The sequence below is a fragment of the Prosopis cineraria genome, unplaced genomic scaffold (assembly GCF_029017545.1).
Source record: "Prosopis cineraria cultivar Desert tree isolate PC_DT_omini unplaced genomic scaffold, ASM2901754v1 PC12, whole genome shotgun sequence".
Classification (NCBI taxonomy): domain Eukaryota; kingdom Viridiplantae; phylum Streptophyta; class Magnoliopsida; order Fabales; family Fabaceae; genus Prosopis; species Prosopis cineraria.
Genome location: NW_026555343.1, coordinates 43,974,804 through 43,989,231, shown reverse-complemented (window position 1 = coordinate 43,989,231; position 14,428 = coordinate 43,974,804). Strand labels below are relative to the sequence as shown.

The 14,428-nt window shown below is 30.5% G+C and overlaps 1 pseudogene; it reads left to right on the top strand.

The window, feature by feature from the left end:
* The first annotated feature begins 4,902 nt into the window (after positions 1 to 4,902).
* LOC129288936 (shaggy-related protein kinase theta-like) lies at positions 4,903 to 12,607 on the top strand (annotated as a pseudogene).
* The last annotated feature ends 1,821 nt before the right edge of the window (positions 12,608 to 14,428 follow it).

The window sequence follows — 14,428 nt, the reverse complement described above, 5'->3', positions numbered from 1 at the left end:
CATTAGGTATTTGGACTACAGGTTCAAAAACTTCACATTTTGAAAGTGAATTTAATTCTGCTTGAATTGCATCTTTCTATTTTGGCCAATCATTTCTATATTTACATTCTTCAACCAATTTTGGTTCTAGATCCTCATTTTGATTTATTATTTCTATAACAACATTATATGAAAATATGTCGTCGACGACTATATTTTTCCGATTCCATCTTTTTCTTATAGTGACATAACTTATTGAGATCTCTTCATTATCTTCAAGTACCTGGACCTCTTCTAGGGTATTTTGATTAGTTATGTCTCCGTACTCTTCCAAAGTACCAGCTCCTCTACAATGCCATCTTTATTTTGTGTTTCTTTCTTCTTTTTAAGAATTTTCTCTTTGAAACCAATTGGTCTACCACGTTTCAGACGTGGCTTAGATTCATTTGCACATTCTAATTGTCCTATTGGGACATCAATTCTAATAGGAACATTTTTAGCTGGAATATGAGATTTGGTAATTCTTATAAGGTCAGTAATTGCATCTGATAATTGATTTGCAAGATTTTGCAGATGAATTATTCTTTTAACTTCAAGTTCACATTGCTTTGTATGAGGATCTAGATAAGATAATGATAATTCATTTCATGTAATTTCTTTCTCCAACTGCTTATTTTCTCTCCCTAATGTTGGGAAAATTATTTCATTAAAATGGTAATTGTCAACACGTGCCGTGAACAAATCTCCAGTTAATGGTTCTAGATACTTGATTATAGAAAGAGATTCAAAACCAACATATATTCCCAACCTTCTTTGAGGTCCCATCTTTGTGTGTTGTGGTGGAACAATAGGAACAAACACTGCAGATCCAAAAATTTTAAGATGGAAAATATTTGGCTCAACCAAAAGCCAATTGTAACGGAGAAAATTTATGATAACTTGTTGGCCTGATGTGCACAAGTGCTGCTGCATGTAAAATCGCATGTCCCCATGCAAAAATAGGAAGTTTTATTCTTAAGAGCATTAGTCTAGCTATTAATTGGAGGCGTTTAATGAATGATTCTGCTAAACTATTTTGAGTGTGGACATGAGCAACATATTTTTCAACTGTTATTCCAGTTGATATACAATATTCATCAAAAATTTATGGTGAAAATTCACTTGCATTATCAAGATGAATTGTCTTAATTGCAAAATCTAGAAACTGTGCTCTTAATCGAATTATCTGGGCAAGTAATCTAGCAAATGATAAATTACGTGTTGATAACAAACACACATGTAACCATCTTGTAGATGCTTCTATTAAAATTATAAAATATCTGCATAGTCTACATGGTGGATGAATAGGTCCACATATATCCCCTTGGATACATTCAAGAAAAGTAAGAGATTCAATTTCCACTTTTACAATTGAAGGTCTTTTAATTAATTTTCCTTGAGAATAAGCAGCACATGAAAAATTGTTAAATTGAAGAATCTTCTGATTCTTTATTGGATGTCCATGTGAATTTTCAATAATTCTTCGCATCATAGTTGAATCAGGATGGCCTAACCGGTCATGCCAAACAATAAATGTATCTTGATTGGTAAACTTCTTATTGACTATTGCATTTATTTCAACTGTACTAATAGTTGTGCAGTACAAACCAGAAGATAACGTGGATAATTTCTCTAAGACACATTTCTTTCCAAATCTAAAATCTGTAATATGTAATATTCAATATCTTTCTCATTTGCAGTCTCAATATGATACCCATTTTGGCAGATATCTTTAAAGCTTAATAAATTTCTTTAAAACTTAGATGAATATAATGCGTCATCTATAATAATTTTTGTTCCTTCGGATAATATTATAATTTCTCTTCCGGCCATCGATTAATTTAGTATTACCCATTATGGTATTAACGCTTCCATCTCTTATTGTTAAACAAGTAAAATATTTTTTATCTTTAAGTATGGTGTGCATTGTAGCACTATTCACGAGACATATATCTTCATTCTTGTGTCCAATGAAAGAAAAGAGAATATCCATATTCTTCAACAAAAGAAAGAGAATGTATTAAAATAAATACTTAATAAAATAAAATTTATTCATAGTAATAATACTTTTATTATAAGAAAACAAGAAAGCTAAATGAAACATAACCTAAATTACAAAAAAAAACAAGAAACATAAATGAAACATAATTCAAATCATTTTAATTATTTTTCAACCAAACTCGTCTAATCTTGATTTTTAAAGAAATCAGCTACCTCCAAGTATGCCATAGCATCAAGGTCATTAATATCATCCAACTAATTGATATCATCATTTTTGTATGCAAAATGCGCCTTAACATCATCATTTTGAAAAGTAAAATTTAATTCCACATTATTTGAATTTCTTTTGATGGAGGCTTGATAAAGCTTTACTAGATGCTCAGGCATACGACAAGTACGTGACCAATGTCCCTTCATACCACACCAATAATACTGATTTTCAACAACTTTTGAAGGGCCGCTCTTATCTCTTTTTTGCCCTTTATTATTTTTCTTCTTTTAGTGAGCATTAGGAGTATAACTAGTACTACCACCATTATTATAATGGTAATTAGCACGTCCCCTGCCACGACCACGTCTACGGCCATAGCCACAACCACGACCTCGACTACAGTAATTACTACATATAGTCACATTTGCTTCAGGGAATGGGATTGATCCAGTGGAATGGATTTCATAATTTTTCATCAGTAGCTCATTATTTTGTTTAGCCACAAGAAGACAAGAAATTAATTTAGAATACTTTTTAAAATCCTTTTCACGATATTGCTGCTGCAGGAGCACATTTGAAGCATGAAAAATTAAAAATGTCTTCTCTAATAAGTCTCATCATTGATTTTCTCACCACATAATTTCAATTGAAAACTTATTTTAAAAATTGCTAAATTATATTCACTTATAGTTTAAAAATCTTGTAACTTTAAATGCATCCATTCATATCGAGCTTTAGGTAAAATTACCATTTTCTGGTGGTCATATCTTTCTTTTATGTTAATCCACAATTCTAGTGGATCTTTTACTATAAGGTACTTAGCTTTTAGCCCTTCATGAAGATGATGATGAAGGCATATCATTGCCTTGGCCTTATCTTGACTACTTGCTTAATTTTCAGGTAAAACTGCATTTCTTAGACCTTTAACGTCTAGGTGAATTTTAGCATCTAGCACCCATGATAGATAATTTTTTCCCATAATATCAAGAGCCGTAAATTCAAGTTTGATAAGATTTGTCATGATTCAAACTAAAATAATAATAACAATTAGAATTATACAAAATTAATAAATAAAGCATAATAAATAAATATTATAGTAAAAAAAATATTTCACACACACATGCTAAAATATAATTTATAATAAAAGACAATAAAAAGAGACACAATATAAAGAAACACAAAATAAATAACCAAACTTACAAAACAAATAAAGCATAATAAATATAAAGAAATGCAGTAAAGCAAATAAATTGATAGATAAAACAAATTATATTAACAACATAAATTGATCAATATATACACATAAACAAACACAAAATGTATAATATGTATATATAGTATTAATTTAATGGAAGACCAATATAGTAATAAAAATAATAAATAAATAAATAATAAAGAAATGAATAATAAATAATAATAACAATAATAATAATAATAATCATGATGATTACATCAAATACATAAATATAAAGAAATAAAAATAAGTATATCAATCCCCATAAAAAAATATATGACAACAAATAATAAAAATAAAGCAATAGATGTTAAATGAGACTTGATTAAATTAATTCACTAATCACATGATTATTTTCAAATGAATAAAATGGAGGAAATTTAAAATTACTTCATAACTAAAAAAATGAAATGATAGGAAAATAAAACAATAAAATATAAGAATAACATAACCATGAATGTTAATAAAACAATAATATAAAATATAGTTATATATATAATATAAGAACACATTAATCTAACTAAAAGCTCATACCTTATTTTTAGAGCCAATTCGTGCTGATAACGTATTGTAAAATATAGTTAATATGAAAAGTGGAGAAGGACAAGATAATGCAAAAATGGAGAGAAAATAATGGAGGAGAATTCTTATTTATTAGTGTATATATGCTTTGGACATAACCTATATTTATAGGCCTCCAATCATTCAAGTCCTACCCTAATGTTACAAAGATATAATGAGATCTATAATGGTGTATTATGTAATATTTGAAGGTTATAAGCTATTAAGATTAGAAACTCCTTCTATACCATTCATGAAGACATTAAGGATAAAGGAATCTTAAGGGTTATGAGTTATGGACATCTATAACATAATATTTATAATAACATCAATTTATTAATCTCAATCTCAGGATTGAAGTACAATTGGATCCTAGAAAGAAGACCTAGGTTGACCTCAAAACTTTTAAGAATTTGACCATTAATTTGCTCTTCGTCGGTGATTAATTGACCGTTCTAAACTTCGACTCTCATGTTTGACGGAGGTACAAAACTTGAACCTTTGATGGTGGGACTTTGGTTGGACTGTGAATGATTGGATTTAATGGCAGTTTAATAATTTGACCACACAATTTTGAGAATATGATTTTAAATTTAAAAAATTAACCGTGAAAACAAAATGGCAACCTAGAAGCTATGTCTCAGAGGTCAAAGGAAAGGGCGCTTATACTTAAGTTTGTGTTCGGCTCCATTTTCTATTTTGTTCTCTCTCTTTTCCTTTTTTTTTTCCCTGTTTGGTGCGATCTGGTGGGAGGGGGAGAGAAAAACTGATTTCTCTCTCTTCTTTCACATTTCTTGATTTTATTTTCATCTTGTTGGGGTTATAGAATTTGGGATTCAGAGCCTAGGTTGGTTGTTGAGGGTGCAAATCATTAACTATGAATATGATGAGACGACTCAAAAGCATTGCTTCTGGGCGGTCATCCATTTCATCAAATCCTGTAAATTTGACTTTTTCTGTCTTGTTTTTCTTGTTAAGTTTATTATTTTATTATTTTTTAGAGACCTCTGTGTTTGCTTGCTTGATGGGGAATAAAATATCTTGGGGAGGAAGTGAATTTTTCTTTGGCCTAAATTAATGGGAAGTGCACTATGTTATGCCTAAATGTTTACCAGTTTTTTCTCTTTATAAGACAAATTTATAATTTTGTTCTTAACAAATTCATGGCTTGATTCTGGGATTCATCCTTTTCGAACTTGGGTACTCCATTCATCTCATACACCTTATTTTGTCTTATTATCTGAGTAACTAATGATTGTAATAATCACTTCAGGATGTTTGACATATAGCTAGTTTATTTAGAATGGTTTTTAGATTGGATTATTTGAGGTTATCTTCTAATCATGCTGTCTCATTTGCTGATAGCCTGATACTATTTGACACACTTCAGGACTGTTAGCTGTTACTCCTTTGCTGCTTTAATCTGACGAGAGCTTTAGCTGTAGGAGGATTGGTGTTATTGTATTTGAACTTTGCATGATTTCCCCAAAACTTACAACAGATGAAACTTCATTCCAACTATTTTCGGTTTGTACCCAGCTTAAGCTTGTGGCTTCTGGCCTCATGTTCCAAATAGGATTGTTAATTGGACATATTCCGAATTATCATCATTTATTATCAACAATAGGTTACAGGTATGCCTATTGAGGAAGTAGGTGTTAGTTTTGACTAAGAGAAACTTAATTTAGGTGGCATTGCATTATTGCTTGTTTGTAACTTAGGACTCGGGTAATGAGTTAAATTTTTGTTTACTTATTGGTTATGTTGGTCGCTATGGTTTTCTTATTTTAAATCTAGTGATAATTGTCCGATGAATTAAGTGGTGATTTTTGTAAACTTTATCAAATAGTGTGAGCTTTAAAAGAAAAAGAAACATTATGTACCTTGGATGGGCCATCTATCTCGAATTGGTATAATTCAATTCTAAATTGTATCTTTCTAGGGAGGGCAGTATATCACGAAGAGAGTTAAGGTTGATCAAGAAACTGATGGTAAAGTACCTGAGGAAACACATTCTATTGAGAGAGGGAGGATAGATGGGAAGCATAATGTGGATGTGTCAAAAGAAGCTACTGTAGATGCATCCAATGTATCTGCGGTAGCCAAAACAGAGAGTTTAAGTTATCATCAGCTTCCAAAGGAGTGCCATGAAATGAAAATTAGAGATGTGAAGGCAACAATTCTGATGGAAAGGTATCCATTGTTATTTTCCCCTTATTTGACTACTTTTAATGTCTATTTATCATCACTTTCCTAATATAGAATTGGAAGCATTTCTAAATACTTTTTGCAATGCAAAAAAACACCATTTTGTCAATGCTAGATTTCAAGAACCAACGTACATTCATTGAAATGTTTGAACCTTAAAGCATCAATATAGAAGTGGAATGTAATCAGTTACTGAATTTGATAAAAGTTTGCTGCATGAAGGATATAAAGGCGACTAATGTAAGTAGTAATGGAACAGAAGTAGGTCAGATAATTACTATACTACTGCCATGGGTGGTAAAGATGGAAAACCAAAGCAGCTGACTTCCTAATTCTTATTTGTTCCCCTGCCCCTTAGTCCTGAAATTTTCTTTGAATGATTATATTCTAAAGATCCACTTTCTTAAATTCATAATTTGTTTTGCCTAAGATTGTTGAATGTGGAGTGTTGGTAACTCTATTGCCTAAGATTCTGATCATTGATTTTTTCTCCTTTGTTTAAACATTTGTATCAGTTGCAGACTTGCTCTAGTTGTCATTATAGATTTTTAGTTTTGATGTTACTTTTAAAATCAAACAAACAAATAAACTTTTTTCTTGAATTTTAATCATCTTCACAACTTTATGCTTATTGTTTGACAAGATGTAATGATTATGGTACTTATTTTGTATATATTATATTACTTACGTTGTCAGCAAGTTGCACATTGAATTATATCTGGCTTGCTACAAAAGGGTGCTTTAATAACTTCGCCTTAATTTGGCATTCAGACAGTTTCATACATGGCAGAGCGTGTGGTTAGCACTGGTTCCTTTGGGGTCGTTTTTAAGGTATGTTTCTTTTTCATGTATTTTTACTTGCATGCTGATCTTTTACTTTATTGTTATTTGGATCTCAGGATCCACTGATGAAATATGAGAATAACATGTTTGAAGAAACCTAAGCCATTGTATTATTATTATAGTATTTTCTTTAGCTTGTAAGAAACCTACCTAGTTTGTAGCTTCTTTTGGTGTTATTTTAATATTTTGTAAGAAGGGAAATCTAAAACCTAGCTTTATATTAGCATGGTATTAAGGTTTCTTTTTGTGTTATTTTGTTAGAAGGGAAATCTAAACATTAGCTTTCTTTGGACAAGTGATTAAGATTTTCTTATTAGGTAGGAAAGTTAGTTTAAGTAGACTAGTTTGCATTTGTAATATAGCACTTTTGATGAATGTAATATTTGATTGAAATTTTTGATAGTTCTTCTATCCCTCTACGTTTCTGCTTCTCCCTCTCTTGCTCCTTCATTATGTTCTTCATTTCTCCCTCTTTCTTTCTAGTTTTCTCTACTCTCTCCCTCTATCCAGCACTGTGCAAGTGTGTGTGAGTGTGTCTTACATCATCCACATCCCTTGTGTAATTGTAGGCCAATTGTGTTGAGGCTGATGAAGCAGTTGCCATTAAGAAGGTGTTGCAAGACAAAAGATATAAAAATATGGAACACCAAATAATTCGCAAGCTTGACCACCTTAACGTTTGTCAATTTAAGAACTATTCCTTTTCTATTACTGATAAAGATGAATTGTTCTTGAACCTAGTTTTGGAGTATGTACTTGAAACCATCTATACAGTCTTAAAGCAATATACTAGGATACACCAACACGTGCCTATCATTTATGTACAATTGTATACATACCCAGTAAGTCAAGGTCCTGGAGTTGTTTAGCTTTCATTCTTTTTTCTCTGGGCATGGGAAATTTTGATTATTTAGAATATTATCGCGTTCATGCTTTTATTGAGTGGTCATGGTGTTTCTCTCGTAGATATGTCATGCATTAAATTATTTGCATAACATGGTTGGTGTTTGCGGAGATATTGTATTTATTATAAATATTATTATCTGACTATTAGGAGTTAATAGGATTTATTAAAATTATTAGTATTTATTAGCCATTTATTTGCTTGTCTCCTAGCTTTGTGTATATATAGTCTTCTGTATCCTACTATTATGATCAATGGAAAATCATATTTCTCCTCTCAAAAATCTCACAATGTTTGTCATCGTAACATCAAACCCCAGAATTTACTGGTAAGATTTTTGGATGTCTACATTAACATTTCAGCCCAGAACATGATTGATATTTTGATTTTCCCCTTTGTTTTTTCGGGCAAAATATCCATTTTGCTCTAGAATTTTCATTTCATGAAGATGCTGTAAAGAAATATTTTAAATATGTTCAAAAATCTTTCCAAGGCTACATTGATTGATTAACATCATAAATGCTTTAATTAATTGCATTAAAATCTTCTTCTGGATAAGAATTGAATTACTGAAGTCATTGCCACAATAAATAATCTTATTAAAAATGAAATGTGGTCAACATCACAGGTTAATTCCCAGACTCCTCAACTAAAGATGTGTGATTTTGGGAGTGCAAAGATATTGGTATGCTTCTTTATGTTATGAATTTGAGATTTGTATGGTAATATGTTCTTGATCTTACAACATTAATGCACTTTTAAGTGTCTGGTGAACCAAACATATCATACATATGCTCAAGGTACTATAGGGCTCCAGAACTTATATTTGGGTCAACAAAATACACAAATGCTATTGACATATGGTCTGTTGGTTGTGTTTTGGCTGAGCCCTTTTTAGGACAGGTGAGACATAAGCCAGTTCCCAAAGATGAACTTTTTTATAAAGTTTCTTATCCATGAGTAATTTCTATCATAGTTGATTTATTTTCTTTTAGATATTTTTCTCAGTAATTTTAGGTCCATTCTTCCTTTAGTGTTGTTGCCTTAGGCTTTGATACTTGCAATTTGCAAGTTACATATATAGCTATTATGGAAGTGACCTTGCTTTCTTTTGTTTGTCGTGGACTTCCTTTTAGCTTGAGAAATTTGGTATCTTGGTTTTAAACCCCTTAGATAGGTCTCAAAATAAATGACACATTTTTGTCAGGAATATATGTTGTATTATTTGTAGCCACTATTTCCATGAGAAAGTGGGGTTGATCAATTGGTTGAAATAGCTGAGGTATAATTTTTTGTGCTTGTTGGCTTCTTTCCATTCCCTTTTCTCTTACCATATTGCTTCTTGAAGGTTGTGTTCTATCCGTCTATGCTTATTAATTTGAGCATTTTTTATATACTAATTATAGATCTTGGGCACACCCACGAGAGAAGAAATGAAGTGCATGAATCCAAAGTACACAAATTTAAGTTCCCTCATATTAAAGCACACCCATGGCATAAGGTCTGTATGCTCTTTCCTCTCTAGAGAAGTTTGGATGACTAATCCCTGTGATCTGATGAATTATTAATTTCCAAGTTTTTCAGAAAGGAATGCCCCAAGAAGCAGTGGATCTTGTGTCAAGGCTGCTTTGTTATTCACCAAATCTACATTGCACTGCTGTGAGAAAGTTAATTTATTTATATCCAGATTGTGTTATAATATATTTCTTTGATTATGGTTCCTACACGCATAAGCCACATAGCAAGATGACTAATTTTTGAAAAACCCTAATCATTCATATTGAATGTTACCTAAATTTATCACTCCCATCTAGTTGGAAGCATGCGCACACTCCTTCTTTGACAATCTTAGAGACCCAAATAAACGCTTACCAAATGGGCAACCACTACCTCCATTATTCATTTTCACTGCTAAAGGTAAGCTTATTGTTAGTTTGTAATAAAACTATCTTAATGGTTTAGGCATCAAACCATTAAGATTGTATCAAAGCTATCTAAAATAATCTTTTGACATGGTATCAAAGCTTTCATGACCAAGTGGTCAGGAATTTGGCTGATGTTTTCACACACTTTTAGGCCCTATTTCAAATCCTACCTCAATCCTTTTATAATTTAAAATCATTTCTAAACCCATATTATTTCAAATTTCTATGAAAGCCTCTCTCTTCCTTCACATTTGTTTGTCTACTTTGCTGCCTTCTTGACTTCAACATCATTAATTGGGACCTAACCATCGATGACAACTTAGATCGAACAACAGACTTGGAATGGGACTGAACATTCGACACTGATCAGGGACCAGATGATCACCTTTAATCGAGACTAAAGTGCTAACTTCGACTAGGACTGGACCACTGGCACCAACTAAGACTGAACCATCGGCATCAATCGAGTTTAGGAATTTTAAATTTTAATTCACTTTCAATCAATCTCCTCTACTACTTGGTGTCGGTCTGCCACTATTGTTGTTGTTCAGGACTAATTATTAATCACCCTCTTCAATCCGTCAGCCTTCTTCATCCAGCACCAAATGTTGCTGTTAACAAGAAATGGTATGGTGTTGTCATCCAGGTCCAATCTGAAGCTCTCAGACTGTTGTCATTGCCTCATTCTAATATGTAGGCGTTGTTCAAGATTGAACTACCAACATCTATTAGGACCAGACTATTGCTATCTATCAAGACTATACTACTAACGTTGTTAGGGTTCAGATAGCTATGTCAACTAAGACTCGGTTGTCACCCATGATCGAGATTGGACTGTTAACTTTGACTAGGACTGTATTGTCGACATCATCTGAGTTATCTTTAAATTTAAACATAGAATTTAAAATTTTATCTAAGATCCAAACAAAAGATTTTAATATTATAATTTGAATTTTTTTATATCATCTAAACAAAAAATTTTAAATATGAGATTTTAAATTTAAATTTTCAACTCAAGTTCATTTATCCAAACGCAACCTTAATAGTTTTTTTCATAACATAGATAATGGAGGAGATATGAGTTAATTCATTAGCTTCTCGTTCACTTGTTTGTTCTTTTTTTTTTTTTAACTTTATGACTTTGCTGTTTATCTTATTATTTGAATCTGTTGAAATTAAAACTCAAAAGTAGTTAAGTGGACAAATATTATAATATTCTTTAAAAAAAATTAAAAATAATAATCCAGGCTAACGGGCCCAATGCAATAGGGTCAATGGCATGCTTGTATTTGAGTGTGTGCGTGTAAAGGATGAAAATGAGTTTTTCTTATATTATTTTACCTTATTTGTTATGTCCTCGTGATCATTACTTACTGTTTATTATTGTTTTTAGCTGAATTAAATAGAAAATTTGGCCCGGAAGTTTCCACCATTTGTAATTGGTATTCTTAACTTTCAATTGATGCAATGTTCTCTGAAAGTTTAAAAAACAGAACAATGTTGTCCTAATGTAACAATTTTAATAGTTAAAAGGAAATGTTGTCCCAAAAAATTTATATAAAAAAATAATTGGTATTCTAGACTTTAAATTCACATATTGTTTTTGAGTTATCAATCTTTAAATAAAAAGAAGGATCCAACAACCCGTTATGATCTAAATTTAGAAAAAGATCTTAAATTGAATTATGACTAAATGTCTTTAAATAAGAGTCTTGCCTAGTAGGGGGCATGACTTGTAAGGAACACTTTAAAGAAATTTATGTAGAGTGGCAAATAGAATCTTTTACAGACAGCTTAATACACAGTTGGATATTGAAAGTGGTACACAGTAGTCTTGTTAGAGTCCTAGCTAGAAATGACGTATGAATCACAAGAGATATCTTAAAGAACTTCACATGGAGGGAAATGCGCAACTTGGCATTCAAAGATAACCCCAAAAAATTAAAAAAAAAAAAAGTGATATTCAAAGTGGTAAAGTGGTCTTGTCATGATCCACCAAAATTCAGTCCAGTTAAGTTGATTTGATTCATTTCTCCCACCTTGGGCTAATCCATGTTGCCTATTGGCAAGTTCGTATTTGCTCATGGTTAGGCACGCAGAAACCTTGACGTGCAACCCCAAATTTTATGGACTTGTCTGGACTTGCTTATATGTAAACTAAGGACGGGTTTGTGAAACGCTCAAGTAGAGTTGATTTTATACCTAAACAACTTTAAGCAAGACTTTTAGTCAAAATTTGAGAATATGAATTATTTTTTAATATTAATAACCTAAAAATATTGCGTAAAAGGAAAAAATTCTCCTGACAATTTACAAGTCAACTTTCTAAGTTTAGAAGTTAATCTCATGGATTTACAAGCCAACTTTTTACATTTTCAACTTTTAAATCTAAGATATTAACTTGTAAATTTAGGAAGTTGACTTGTAAATTAAAAAAAAAAAAAATTTGTCTTCCTTTTGTATTTGTCATAAATACCCAAGATCCTTGAGACTTCACAATATTTAAACAAATTTGTAAGAGCTATTTATAATTAAGTCTCTTATTTTGGAATTGAAGTGATCTTTTTCAGTTTAAGAACTTGACTTATATTGGATGGATGATTCTCTATTGCTTATTTCCAAAAATTGATAACAATGCAGAAATAGCTGGTGCCACTGCTGAGTTATTTAATCGTCTTATTCCCAAGCACGCCAGGAACTGAATTTATTGGTCAAGTGACACGTCTTTAGGGAATGTAAATTGGGATTTTCCTATTTCTATTCTTTCTTTCGTTTGTATAGATATACCCATTCCGGCAATTCTATACGTACCCTAATAGTTCGTTCAGATCTTAGTCAACTGGACTACACTACTTTTAGACGGTAGGAACCTCAACTCCTTGCAAGTTGCAACCTATTCACAAAGAACCACACGAGGAACATAAGCTATGGGAAAAGTATCAAATGGATGAAGTGATTTAACGTGGAAAACACATAATTCACACTCACGCAGTCATGCAGTCAAAGTCAGAGAGAGAGTAACATCAGAAAATGTAACGATGCATGGACTCTGGAGTTCACATCTGATAATTATACTCCACCACTTTTTTTATTTTTTTATTTTTTCCGTCTCTTTCTGTAACACACATCGTCAATTTTATGCAGTTAGTGGATCTGGACTCGGTAACTAAGTGGAGAGAGATTGTACTTGCTTAAAATGTCTTGCAATTCACCTTGTGTCTATCCAGAAAAAAAAAAATGTTAAAAAATTTACTTCTCAACAATTCACTCAAAAACATTGATATTTTAAACTTATTGGTGTAATTTTTTATTTTAACATTTGAAAGCTATGCATTAGCCACTTCATTATTAAAAAATGTTAACTTTGACAATTATTGATTTTAAAATTACAAATTAATACTTTCTCCAAATCACAATGTAAGATATTTTTTAGAAGCTCTACTTGTTTAAAAATGTAGGACATTAGGTAATTTTTATTTTTATTTTTCAATTATACTTCTATTTCATATATTATTCTTTTTGAAAAAAATGGTGTATTGAAATTTCAATTATTATTAGTATGGTACTTATATAGAATATTTAATAAAAGTATAATTATATTACCAAGAAGTTAAAGTATAATTAAAAAGATGTACATTTTTTAGGATATTAAGGTTTTACCTAAATTTCTGTGAAATGGTTACCAATTTCTGATCAAGAGGAGTACTTGGTAAGAAAATTAATATTGGCTAACTCCCTAAAAATATAAATAAATATCAAGAAATAAATTTTATTTTTTATCCATATAGAAGACCAAAATATCATTTTGACAGACCATTTTTGATCCACTAATGGGTGCTTATCGAATTATTAGTCCTGACAACATTTATAAATAATTAAAAATAATATATTTGTTTTGAAGGAAAATATAAATTTTGGTCCTTGAATTTGTTTTCAATTATCAATTTAGTCCTTTAATTTTTGCTTCAAAACAACTTAATTTCTGGTGTCTTAACACAAAATAACTCAGTTCTTTTAATTTTTTGATTGAGTACAACTCAATCTTTATAATTTCTTAACTCAATAAATTAAAAGGATGGAATTATATTGAGTCAAAACTTAAATACTAAATTGATAATTAAGAGAAATTTTAGTCTTTTTCCTTGTTTTAATAAGATATTACTAAAATATTGATACTTTAATATTTAATAATAATAATAATAATAATAATAATAATAATAATAATTTATATAATATTATTTATAAACTTTTCTCCAAAAATTATGAATTTTCTTTTTAAAATTAACAGCTCAACTGGTGTATTCAAGATTTATAAGTAAATATGTTATTTACACTAACTGAATTGTAAGTTAAAATGGTATAGTAAATTATTATAAGTCTTCTTTCAAAATTTATAAATCCTCCTTAAAAAATTTACAAATCAACTAGTATATTCAAGATTTATAAGTAAATGTGTTTTTTTTTTTACTTTACTTGAGTTACAAGTTTTTATTCACAAATGCACTAGTTAAGTTGTACATTTC